This window comes from Cannabis sativa, chromosome 1, assembly GCF_029168945.1.
Source record: "Cannabis sativa cultivar Pink pepper isolate KNU-18-1 chromosome 1, ASM2916894v1, whole genome shotgun sequence".
NCBI classification, from domain to species: domain Eukaryota; kingdom Viridiplantae; phylum Streptophyta; class Magnoliopsida; order Rosales; family Cannabaceae; genus Cannabis; species Cannabis sativa.
This window is the reverse complement of record NC_083601.1, coordinates 53,074,248-53,088,448: the sequence shown is the minus strand read 5'-3', so window position 1 is coordinate 53,088,448 and position 14,201 is coordinate 53,074,248. Positions and strand designations below refer to the sequence as shown.

Genomic DNA, 14,201 nt, shown 5'->3' with positions numbered 1-14,201 from the left:
CAAAAATGCAGTGTATAGAACATCAACCTTTACAACAATTATATGGATACCTCCAACATATTAAAAATTATAAACAATGGTACCAATCTATTCAACATTAAACACATAGTTAAAGTACAGTACAGTAATGAGACATAATAACTCTGGCGTTCACACAATTTCACCATTTCTAAATAATGCAATTAAAAGCTACCAAAATAAATAAAGGTTACTGTTTTTCAAAAATGCAATGTATTGAACATCAACGTTTGAAAATGGTAGCAATCTATTAAACATTAAACTTTGAAAAAAAAAGTTGAAGTATTTTTAAAATGCAAATTAGTGAAACACAACAATATTGACTAAGTTATTATGACACTTTTTGGATTATATTGTGAAAATTACCGATATTTATCTTTAAATCCTAGTATTTCACACTAGATTAATTACTGTACTACGCACATATTGACATTCACAATCAATGACGAAATAGTAATTAAGAAATTTTTAATAGAACCAACTTAAATGCCTACCTTTCCTTTGAATTACGTCCTTAAAAAACATAAAATAAACATCATACCACATACAATATCTCTAACGAAATAAAAGTTGGCAAATTATGAAGAGGCAAATAAATATAATGAAATATAATTTTTTAATAATGTTTTCATGGTGCATCTTCTCTTTCTCTAAACTCCTTACTTGGTTTCGCAAACCGAGAGTAGTGTCTGCAGGTTTTTTAGGATGAGCTTGATCGATCCAACAAAAGTAATCACATCCTCGACTTTCGTTGTTCTCTTGAATTTAAAATAAGTACATCACCATATTTACAAAGTCTAGTTTAAAATATTATTAAGGCGTTCGAAGTCTTACATAGTGCGGACATCCAAAGAAGCGACGACCCGGATTTGCTCTACTGCTAGAAGTCCAAACATAAGCTAGATCACCACAGTAGCAATGGGGGTGTCCCCCAAGTGAATTTTTCCATGAAGGGAAATCCCTCTCGAACCCGTAGGGGTCCTCTCCAGAACCAGCCACCATGTTTTTTTTTTAACAAACCAAATTAGGGTGTTAGTGAGGCTTGAAAAGGAGTGTTTCCCTCGACCTTATGGTGGAAATAGGTTGTGAAAATAAATTTAGGGGGGAAACCGAATTTCTTTGAAAACGTTAGAAAGTATATTAAAATTGGGGAGCATATTTTGTGCTGCCTCTCAAATATTTGCTTCAAAGTCTTTGGTGCACTATACTTATATACAAAAAAGTAGTGTCAATCACAAGCAGTCCAATCAAATTAAAATAATATTTTATGTTAACTCTATGAACAGTTAAAAGTACAACACATAAATATTTCTCCCCACATGAATAAACCACATATACAGCCGGTTTAGTTTGGTTTAATGGAATTGTATGAACTTTCTTATATTTTATGTTATGTCCAAATACACATGTTGGCCAAAATTAATAAACAGACTATGCAATACTTTTTCTGTATTAATTGAGTTTGCAATTTGTATGTTTATTTCTTTTAATCATATGACAACATGTATGTTAATTATTATAAATGTTGACCATACCGGAGTCCATACTCTCCAAACGAACATAAGCTGAAATATCATTTATACGGGGTCAAGTGTTGGGGTACCGGAATCACTACTCTCCCAACGAACTCACCGAATCCAGTTCGACCTGGGGTTGTACTGAGTGACACTCAACCATTCGTACGACTCACAATGTGACTTGCGGTGTTTACGGGCCCGGTGACACACAGTATGTACTCAAGTTCGCTTTGGGGTACCGGAATCACTACTCTCCCAACAAACTCACCGAATCCAGTTCGACCTCGGGTTGTACTGAGTGACACTCAATCATTCGTATGACTCACAATGTGACTTGCGGTGTTTACGGGCCCGTTGACACACAATATGTACTCAAGTTAGCTTTGGGGTACCGGAATCACTACTCTCCCAACAAACTCACCGAATCCAGTTCGGCCTCGGGTTGTACTGAGTGACACTCAACCATTCGTACGACTCACAATGTGACTTGCGGTGTTTACGGGCCCGGTGACACACAGTATGTACTCAAGTTCGCTTTGGGGTACCGGAATCACTACTCTCCCAACAAACTCACCGAATCCAGTTCGACCTCGGGTTGTACTGAGTGACACTCAATCATTCGTACGACTCACAATGTGACTTGCGGTGTTTACGGGCCCGGTGACACACAATATGTACTCAAGTTAGCTTTGGGGTACCGGAATCACTACTCTCCCAACAAACTCACCGAATCCAGTTCGACCTGGGGTTGTACTGAGTGACACTCAACCATTCGTACTACTCACAATGTGACTTGCGGTGTTTACGGGCCCGTTGTGGCACAGTATGTACTCAAGTTCGCTTTGGGGTACCGGAATCACTACTCTCCCAACGAACTCACCGAATCCAGTTCGACCACGGGTTGTACTGAGTGACACTCAACCATTCGTACGACTCACAATGTGACTTGCGGTGTTTACGGGCCCGTTGTGGCACAGTATGTAGTCCAGTTCGCTTTGGGGTACCGGAATCACTACTCTCCCAACGAACTCACCGAATCCAGTTCGACCACGAGTTGTACTGAGTGACACTCAACCATTCGTACGACTCACAATGTGACTTGCGGTGTTTACGGGCCCGTTGTGGCACAGTATGTAGTCCAGTTCGCTTTGGGGTACCGGAATCACTACTCTCCCAACGAACTCACCGAATCCAGTTCGACCTCGGGTTGTACTGAGTGACACTCAATCATTCGTACGACTCACAATGTGACTTGCGGTGTTTACGGGCCCGTTGTGGCACAGTATGTAGTCCAGTTCGCTTTGGGGTACCGAAATCACTACTCTCCCAACGAACTCACCGAATCCAGTTCGACCTCGGGTTGTACTGAGTGACACTCAATCATTCGTACGACTCACAATGTGACTTGCGGTGTTTACGGGCCCGGTGACACACAATATGTACTCAAGTTAGCTTTGGGGTACCGGAATCACTATTCTCCCAACGAACTCACCGAATCCAGTTCGACCTCGGGTTGTACTGAGTGACACTCAATCATTCGTACGACTCACAATGTGACTTGCGGTGTTTACGGGCCCGGTGACACACAATATGTACTCAAGTTAGCTTTGGGGTACCGGAATCACTACTCTCCCAACGAACTCACCGAATCCAGTTCGATCTGGGGTTGTACTGAGTGACACTCAACCATTCGTACTACTCACAATGTGACTTGCGGTGTTTACGGGCCCGTTGTGGCACAGTATGTACTCAAGTTCGCTTTGGGGTACCGGAATCACTACTCTCCCAACGAACTCACCGAATCCAGTTCGACCACGGGTTGTACTGAGTGACACTCAATCATTCGTACGACTCACAATGTGACTTGCGGTGTTTACGGGCCCGTTGTGGCACAGTATGTAGTCCAGTTCGCTTTGGGGTACCGGAATCACTACTCTCCCAACGAACTCACCGAATCCAGTTCGACCTCGGGTTGTACTGAGTGACACTCAATCATTCGTATGACTCACAATGTGACTTGCGGTGTTTACGGGCCCGGTGACACACAATATGTACTCAAGTTAGCTTTGGGGTATCGGAATCACTACTCTCCCAACAAACTCACCGAATCCAGTTCGACCTCGGGTTGTACTGAGTGACACTCAACCATTCGTACGACTCACAATGTGACTTGCGGTGTTTACGGGCCCGTTGTGGCACAGTATGTAATCCAGTTCGCTTTGGGGTACCGGAATCACTACTCTCCCAACGAACTCACCGAATCCAGTTCGACCTCGGGTTGTACTGAGTGACACTCAATCACTCGTACGACTCACAATGTGACTTGCGATGTTTACGGGCCCGGTGACACACAATATGTACTCAAGTTAGCTTTGGGGTATCGGAATCACTACTCTCCCAACAAACTCACCGAATCCAGTTCGACCTCGGGTTGTACTGAGTGACACTCAACCATTCGTACGACTCATAATGTGACTTGCGGTGTTTACGGGCCCGTTGTGGCACAGTATGTAGTCCAGTTCGCTTTGGGGTACCGGAATCACTACTCTCCCAACGAACTCACCGAATCCAGTTCGACCTCGGGTTGTACTGAGTGACACTCAATCATTCGTACGACTCACAATGTGACTTACGGTGTTTACGGGCCCGGTGGCACACCATATGTACTCAAGTTAGCTTTGGGGTACCGGAATCACTACTCTCCCAACGAACTCACCGAATCCAGTTCGACCTGGGGTTGTACTGAGTGACACTCAATCATTCGTACGACTCACAATGTGACTTGCGGTGTTTACTGGCCCGGTGACACACAATATGTACTCAAGTTAGCTTTGGGGTACCGGAATCACTACTCTCCCAACGAACTCACCGAATCCAGTTTGACCTCGGGTTGTACTGAGTGACACTCAATCATTCGTACGACTCACAATGTGACTTGCGGTGTTTACGGGCCCGGTGACACACAATATGTACTCAAGTTAGCTTTGGGGTACCGGAATCACTACTCTCCCAACGAACTCACCGAATCCAGTTCGACCTGGGGTTGTACTGAGTGACACTCAACCATTCGTACTACTCACAATGTGACTTGCGGTGTTTACGGGCCCGTTGTGGCACAGTATGTACTCAAGTTCGCTTTGGGGTACCGGAATCACTACTCTCCCAACGAACTCACCGAATCCAGTTCGACCACGGGTTGTACTGAGTGACACTCAATCATTCGTACGACTCACAATGTGACTTGCGGTGTTTACGGGCCCGTTGTGGCACAGTATGTAGTCCAGTTCGCTTTGGGGTACCGGAATCACTACTCTCCCAACGAACTCACCGAATCCAGTTCGACCTCGGGTTGTACTGAGTGACACTCAATCATTCGTACGACTCACAATGTGACTTGCGGTGTTTACGGGCCCGGTGACACACAATATGTACTCAAGTTAGCTTTGGGGTATCGGAATCACTACTCTCCCAACAAACTCACCGAATCCAGTTCGACCTCGGGTTGTACTGAGTGACACTCAACCATTCGTACGACTCACAATGTGACTTGCGGTGTTTACGGGCCCGTTGTGGCACAGTATGTAGTCCAGTTCGCTTTGGGGTACCGGAATCACTACTCTCCCAACGAACTCACCGAATCCAGTTCGACCTCGGGTTGTACTAAGTGACACTCAATCATTCGTACGACTCACAATGTGACTTGCGGTGTTTACGGGCCCGGTGACACACAATATGTACTCAAGTTAGCTTTGGGGTATCAGAATCACTACTCTCCCAACAAACTCACCGAATCCAGTTCGACCTCGGGTTGCACTGAGTGACACTCAACCATTCGTACGACTCACAATGTGACTTGCGGTGTTTACGGGCCCGTTGTGGCACAGTATGTAGTCCAGTTCGCTTTGGGGTACCGGAATCACTACTCTCCCAACGAACTCACCGAATCCAGTTCGACCTCGGGTTGTACTTAGTGACACTCAATCATTCGTACGACTCACAATGTGACTTGCAGTGTTTACGGGCCCGGTGGCACACCATATGTACTCAAGTTAGCTTTGGGGTACCGGAATCACTACTCTCCCAACAAACTCACCGAATCCAGTTCGACCTGGGGTTGTACTGAGTGACACTCAACCATTCGTACTACTCACAATGTGACTTGCGGTGTTTACGGGCCCGTTGTGGCACAGTATGTACTCATTTCATCTTGAAGCGTACCAGAGTCACTATTCTCCAGACTTTATTACTACAGTCACTTGTTGTCTCAAACTACTATTGTATTCATAACAGTATGTACTCATTTTAATATGTGAGAAACATAAAATGAAGAATAATATTAAAAGTATTTTTTTGTTACTTTTTTATATTTTTAAGCTATATTATGTTATTATATTATTTAAGATACCCTGAAGTTACTTTTTTTTTTTTTAAATGTAACTCATATAATGTTTTAAATGTAACTTATTAAAATAGTTTTATAAAAATAAGTTTATTTTTTATTTAATTTTCTAATTTTAAATATAAAAAATTTAAAAGTAGTAACTTGTTCAGTTGTTTCATTATTTAATTTTCTAATTTTAAATATAAAAAATTTAAAAGTAGTAACTTGTTCAGTTGTTTCATACATTAAATTTTATTTAAATTTAAATATTCTTTATTTATTAACAAAATATATAAAAAAAAAAGAAAAAGACTAAAATATTTTAAAAAAAAATTAAAAAAAAAGAGAATGTTTGACAAGTTTATTATTATTATTAAAAAATATATATTTTTACTATATATGTCATGAGTCATATACAAATAATAAATAAAAAAGTAATTGGCAAAAAAAAAAAAAAACGTACAAGCACTGAATTAATATATTTTAAAATTATTAAAGTGAGAATATGTGAATAGCTCATTATTTCAGTTTTTTAATAATAATAATAATAAAAGAGAAATTTTTTCTAACCACAATCAACCAAACCACAACATAATCGATAATTTCGTTGGTTGGAATTACGTCTTCCAAGGAAAAGTTAATAGGGGGTTGGGTTTGTTCAAATTACGTTTTTCAAGGGATTGACAAAATCAAATTTGTCTTGGGGTTATACCACCTTTAGCCGTACCTAGGGTTATATTAATTATTATTTTGTAATATTTGACAAGACTACACTCAACAATCACATCCACAAGTACTATATATACCCCTCTACCTCTCCTTACTCCTTCACCTCTCAATTTAGTATTGTTTTCTTTCCTAGAAAACTCACTCCCTATCTGTAGACGTATGTATAGGGATAATGTAACGTCCCCGCTTCAAGCCTCCATTGGGCCCTTACACCCACGAAATAATGGCTCTTATACACGAGTACGTCACTCTAGCTGCTTCATGGACTGATGACTGGCCCTACAGACCAACACGATTGTTTCCAGCGTGCTTTGTCCTCACTCGCACGCTTCCTGAGAAAACTTCCCAGGAGGTCACCCATCCTGAAATTGCTCCCAAGTCAAGCACGCTTAACTGTGGAGTTCTTTCGTGATGGGCTACCGAAAAACAAGATGCACCTTGTTGACATAGGTAGTACCAATCAATCCATTTAAGCTCTCTTCAACTGTGTAGTCCCATACCTACACAGTCTCAGAATCATCCCACTTGACCTTCCCCAGGCGGTGTGGGATTGCACAGCTTACCCGGTGTTTCCCCTTACGGATCACGGGACTACTGACTGTCACAGTCACCCCCCCCCTTACGGGGTCCGACGTCCTCGTCGACCACACTTCCGGCTGGGTCAAGGCTCTGATACCATTTGTAACGTCCCCGCTTCAAGCCTCCATTGGGCCCTTACACCCACGGAATGAATGGCTCTTATACACGAGTACGTCACTCTAGCTGCTTCATGGACTGATGACTGGCCCTACAGACCAACACGATTGTTTCCAGCGTGCTTTGTCCTCACTCGCACGCTTCCGAGAAAACTTCCCGGGAGGTCACCCATCTGAAATTGCTCCCAAGTCAAGCACGCTTAGCGTGGAGTTCTTTCGTGATGGGCTACCGAAAAACAAGATGCACCTTGTTGACATAGGTAGTACCAATCAATCCATTTAAGCTCTCTTCAACTGTGTAGTCCCATACCTACACAGTCTCAGAATCATCCCACTTGACCTTCCCAGGCGGTGTGGGATTGCACAGCTTACCCGGTGTTTCCCCTTACGGATCACGGGACTACTGACTGTCACAGTATTGTGACAGTCAGTAGTCCCGTGATCCGTAAGGGGAAATAGCGGGTAAGCTGTGCAGTCCCACACCGCCTGGGGAAGGTCAAGTGGGATGATTCTAAGACTGTGTAGGTATGGGACTACACAGTTGAAGAGAGCTTAAATGGATTGATTGGTACTACCAATATCAACAAGGTGCATCTTGTTTTTCGGTAGCCCATCTCGAAAGAACTCCACAGTTAAGCGTGCTTGGCTTGGGAGCAATTTCAAGGATGGGTGACCTCCTGGGAAGTTTTCCTAGGATGCGTGGGAGTGAGGACAAAGCACGCTGAAAACACTCGTGTTGGTCTGTAGGGTCAGTCATCAATCCGGGAAGCAGCCAGAGTGACGTACTCGTGTATAAGAGCCATTCATTCCATGGGTGTAAGGGCCCAATGGAGGCTTGAAGCGGGGACGTTACAAATGGTATCAGAGCCTTGACCCAGCCGGAAGTGTGGTCGACGAGGACGTCGGACCCCGTAAGGGGGGGTGATTGTGACAGTCAGTAGTCCCGTGATCCGTAAGGGGAAATAGCGGGTAAGCTGTGCAGTCCCACACCGCCTGGGGAAGGTCAAGTGGGATGATTCTAAGACTGTGTAGGTATGGGACTACACAGTTGAAGAGAGCTTAAATGGATTGATTGGTACTACCTATATCAACAAGGTGCATCTTGTTTTTCGGTAGCCCATCTCGAAAGAACTCCACAGTTAAGCGTGCTTGGCTTGGGAGCAATTTCAAGGATGGGTGACCTCCTGGGAAGTTTTCCCAGGATGCGTGTGAGTGAGGACAAAGCACGCTGAAAACACTCGTGTTGGTCTGTAGGGTCAGTCATCAATCCAGGAAGCAGCCAGAGTGACGTACTCGTGTATAAGAGCCATTCATTCCATGGGTGTAAGGGCCCAATGGAGGCTTGAAGCGGGGACGTTACAGATAATATATATAAAAAAAAAGTAAATTATGTATTGTTGTTTGTAACGCCCTAATCTATAGGGACGCCACGTGTGTGATTTTATAAACTAGTTTAATACTAATAGAATAATTAATTATTAAAAACTGTGATAATATTAAAAACTTGACTATAATAAAACACTAAAAACGGACATTATAACGGCATAAAAAGTGTGTTCCGGGAATCCCTGTTATAAAAAGTTTTGCTAAAAAAAATATATACGACAACCATTTTAATATAAAAAAATCAAAATACACAGCAGATACAACCAGTCCAAAACAACTCCTGGCAACTCGGCACGCAGGCCAGTGAGGTCAATATGTACATTGCTGGAGAAGACTGTCACCTCATGGTTGATCTAGCTTTTCTTTGCCTTTACCTGCACCACATAGCACCCGTGAGTCACAAGGACTCAGCAAGAAAAGTAATAATAACAATCATATAGTTTATTATTTGAATATTGTCATTTATACACAATAAGAATCAAACCATCACACTTTGTTCATAAGATGAAATCCAAATCATTACTGGCATCTGTCACGAATAAACATTAGTATACAGATATTTGGTAATACAAAACCATTATACCAATAATGGAATTCATATTCATTTAATCATATAAATAATATATATGTTACCTTATAAAGCAACCATCTTCATGACATCATGCTGCCTAATCAGGCAAGTCGATGCTTAAATCTGATGATCTTATATTGTATCGCCTAATCAGGCAAGCCCGTGCCATAGCCTGGCACCCATATGTCGCATAACTGCATCACCTAATCAGGTGAGCCTATGCCTAAAAACCTGCACCATATATCATATAATTGCATCACCTAATCAGGTGAGCCCGTGCCACAATCTGGCACCAATATATCGCATCGTCTAATTAGACGAGCTCGTACCTACGCCCGGTACTTATCATGTCACTGACGCCCGTACTTACGCCCAGTACGTCGCCAGGAAAATCGCATCACCTAATCAGGTGAGCCCGTACCTACACTCGGTACTCATCATATATCACCAACGCCTGTACTTACGCCCAGTACGTTACCAGAAAAATTGCATCACCTAATCAGGTGAGCCCACATATCACATGCATAATATTATCACATTATCAATACTCAACCAATCAATCTTTTCAATATATAACAATATTAACTATATCTCAATATTGATCAATTCATAACAATACTAATTGTATTACATACAACGTACTATGCAGTACAATATACTTTTCAATATATAACAATATTAACTATATTTCAATATTGATCAATTCATAACAATACTAATTGTATTACATACAGCGTACTATTCAGTACAATATACTTTTCTTACCTTTAATCCAGATTCATATATTTCGACCAACCCAAGTGGAGAACTATCCCCGATGATCTCGGCCCTATGTCACAACAACGATAAACCAATAAGTGTTTATCCCAAAACACTGCTTATATTCACATAAGACAATCGAGGGTTTTCTACCAAACCCCGCAGTATAAATACACTAAAATAAAACTTATATTTTGGCTCTAAAACATACACCATATTGTAGAGCTCGTCGCAAGCTTCGAAACGGTATATAGAATGTCCAAAACGGACACCTGAGTTAAAAGTTATGACAAAAATACGATTTCTGATCTCTTAGGAATTTCTATAAACTGTGAAATACGAAAAATTTCAATTTTCGCACTCACCGAAACACTACCAAAACTTATCCAAATCACTCCAAACTTCACAGGGTGCATGTATGCCATAAATACTACCATCCTTACGTAACAGAAATAAAAATCGACCCCTTAAATGAAAAACGCCATTAACGTTCGGACTAAGCTTTAAAAAGTTCCAAACTCGATTTCTAACTCAAAAATTACCTCAAATTCAACAAGTAAACATATAAACTAGTCCCATAGTTACCAAAGAACAATGCTACGAAGTCAGAATCTCCATAACCTTTTTAAATCATAAAGCCCCTATATAAAACCAATCGTTTTTAAACTTAAAACGAAATTAAACCATACCTTAAGCTTTCCTTTTTCAAGGATTTGCTATCCTGCTACTACCAGAGCTTAGATCGCTAAGTTTTGGATTGAAAATTTAAGAAAATGGATATAAGAGGAGAAAGTTTTATCGAAGGAGGGAGAACGAGGGTTTCGTTCGTCGTTCGTTCTGTTCTGTTCTGTACTGTTATAACTTAAAACTTAATATATATATATATATTTAAATTTCTGTTTCGTTTTTATATATATATTATAATAATAATAATAATATAATAATATAATAATATAATAATATTAATAAAAAAATTTATTATTAATAATTATCTTATTATTTCTTAGCCACTAAGAAATCTCTATTTCTAGGGTATTTGGTCAACTTCGAGTACTCTAAAATACCCCGATATTTCAAAAATCAACTTATCCCAATAATCTCATCAATATTTCTAACTAAAACTGTTGTGACATTTTTGGCCTCCAATCGGGTCTCCAGGGTCGCCAAACTTGAAAATATTTTTATTTCACAAATAACTCATATTATATCCACGTATTTCAAGTAAATCCCCGTAATTAACAAATTACGCTTATGTATCCACTTATTGAGTCTCCAGGGTCGCCCAACCTGAAAATATTTTTATTCCACGTATAGCTCATATTACATTCACACATGCTATATAAATCTCCGTAATTAACAAATTACGATTATTTACTCACTTATAGCAAAATTTAAATTTTATGCTGAAATAAATTAGTAGGATCATAATCCCACTTATTACCTGATTAATTCATAATATAAATATAAACCCTAATTATTTACCATTAGGCTTATCGGGATATTACAACCATCCCCTCCTTATAAAAATTTCGTCCTCAAAATTTATTTAAACAATTCGGGATATTACCCCCATATTTATGATTCTAATTCTCAAATTGCTACTTCTATCTTGCTGTTTTTTTATAGCACTTTCTTAACTAGTAGAATTGTCTAATTTCATCTTTCTAGTCCAAACCCTGGACAAGATATTTTCCTCATATAATAAATTTGTCTGAAGTTTAACATCGTCACAACTAAGAACATGGGTCGAGTCTGATTAATATTTTCTCAACATGGAGACATGAAACACATTATATACTCCGGACGACGCAGAAGTTAAGGCTAGCTAATAGGCTATCTAGCCTATTTAATCCAGTGAACATGTATATAATATTTCTCTTGTACCACACTTATTAAGGTACCTAACCAGTGGTACATTTAATTATCACTTTTTAAATAAACACCTCATAAGGGAAGATATTATTCTAAGATATTCTAACCTTTATCAAATATGCTCACAGTATACTTCTAATATTCTATTGATCTTCACAGGTTACCCACCTTTCAAGAATAAAGCATTATACTATTTTCGCTTTAACTTCCATGGTTCTCAATAACCTTCTTTAATTCTTAACATCATAGCCAAAAATATCAACCTTGGAATTTTACAAGATTAGACTATTCCTTCGTATGAATTCTGTATTCTCATTTATAGTATAAATTGTCTACACTGATAGACAACATATTAACTCTGTATGTCCAATCGTTACTACTCGGTCAAAATCATAAGATCCCATAGTACATAATTCGTAATTATGTCTTTCTATTCTTTCTATGAGATCTCCTAAGCTGATCTACTGACTTAACTTAGTAACAAGTTAAGTATTCATTTCTGATAGATTTTCAATTAGAGCACTTCTTATTTCCATCCACTACTATATACTCCTCTCAATACCTTGTCAATCTCTACTTATTAACACATCACTGTTGGAAATTATTTTACCAGGATCTTAGATCTACTCACAAGTATGTTTATTAACACCCTAAATATGAACTTTCTAAAACGATAAATTAAACACATATAAAGTTAAAGAAACCTTACATTGGGTGCAGCGGAATAATATGACTCCTTCCGTTCAGATATCTAGCCCTTGATTCCTTTACGTAGCGAGCATTATCAATATCTGAACCTGGATCTCTTTCTCTGAATCTTTGATGCTGAAACTCCTTTGGTGATGATCTTTCTTCACGATCTTCCTCACTATGATTGAGGTATCACTTGATGTGTGTGGGCACTACTCATACACTAAGGATTTTGAAATTATCAAGGAAGAAGAGAGAGAGAGTGGTCAGCTAAAGATAGGGAGAGAGAAGGCTCAGTTTTTCTGAATAGAAAAAGTCAGAAGATAAGTGTAATTTTCCTGAAGCCTTCACTATCTATTTATAGCATTCCTACTAGGGTTAGATTTGAATTATATGGCATTAAAATAATGAAAAAATCAGTTTAAATTTCCTACAAAAGTGGTTGGCCCTAAACTTAGTGGATTGGGCCTTGCTTTTTGCAATTTTGCAATTTTAACACCTTTTGTATCTGATTTTCTCAAAAATGCCAATTTCCTAATTCAACCATTTAAATGCCAATTCTAACTATTTAATAACTATAAATAATTATTAAATAATATTGTCATTTATCATATTTATTAATTGAACCATACAAAGTATCATAATTAACAAATATGCCCCTATAAACTCTTTCTTTACAATTTCGCCCGTACTTAGTGAAAAATTCACAAATAGACATAGTCTAATTTGAGAATTATAATTGATTAATCAAAACCAATTACATGAGTCTTACAAGCAATATTATCTCAACTAGTGGGGGGACCATGGGTCTATATAACCGAGCTTCCAATAAGTAGATCAAGAATTTAACACTAAAATTCACTAACTTATTAATTCTTCGTTGAATCCACGCATAGAACTTAGAATTGCACTCTCAGTATATAGAATGCTCTATATGTTCCACCATATAGACACATCATTAGTTATCCATTGTTATAATCCTAATTTGATCAATGATCCTCTATATGAATGATCTACACTGTAAAGGGATTAAATTACCGTTACACCCTACAATGTATTTATTCCTTAAAACACTTGACCCCGTATAAATGATATTTCAGCTTATGTGAAATGAGTACTCCACCATTTATGTTCGTTTGGTCAAGCTCGAAGGAGATCATCCTTTGCTTACTATTCGCCAGATAGAAGCTATAGATTCCATGTTTATGATAGCGCTCCCACTCAATTGCACTACCGTGTTCCCAAAATGTACGTATCACCCTGACCTAAAAGTAGGCTTAACTAACAAATCAAAGAACACGAATAGCCTTTCAAGATTGAGCCTAATCATATCTGGATTAAGATCATTTGATCTAGGATCAACTAGGCGATATTGACTTGAATAGATATTACGGTAAGTTTAATAAATCTAAGTCAAAGTTCAATATCGGTCCCTTCCGATGCATACTCCATGCATCCAACTCCGAGCTTTACTTTAACCAATGCTGCGGGAAAGAACATAGCACTTCTCCAAATGCAAGTAAACTCTTGTTGTAGATTATCATATCGGTAAAACCCGTGTCCGATAAATCTAGGAAACTTTA

General features: G+C 39.3%; 1 protein-coding gene across 1 annotated transcript in view; it reads right to left on the bottom strand.

Moving 5' to 3' along the window:
* Positions 1–14,201, bottom strand: part of LOC115706622 (factor of DNA methylation 3) — an 89,696-nt gene that overhangs the window by 40,088 nt on the left and 35,407 nt on the right. The gene's annotated exons all lie outside the window — the stretch shown is intronic.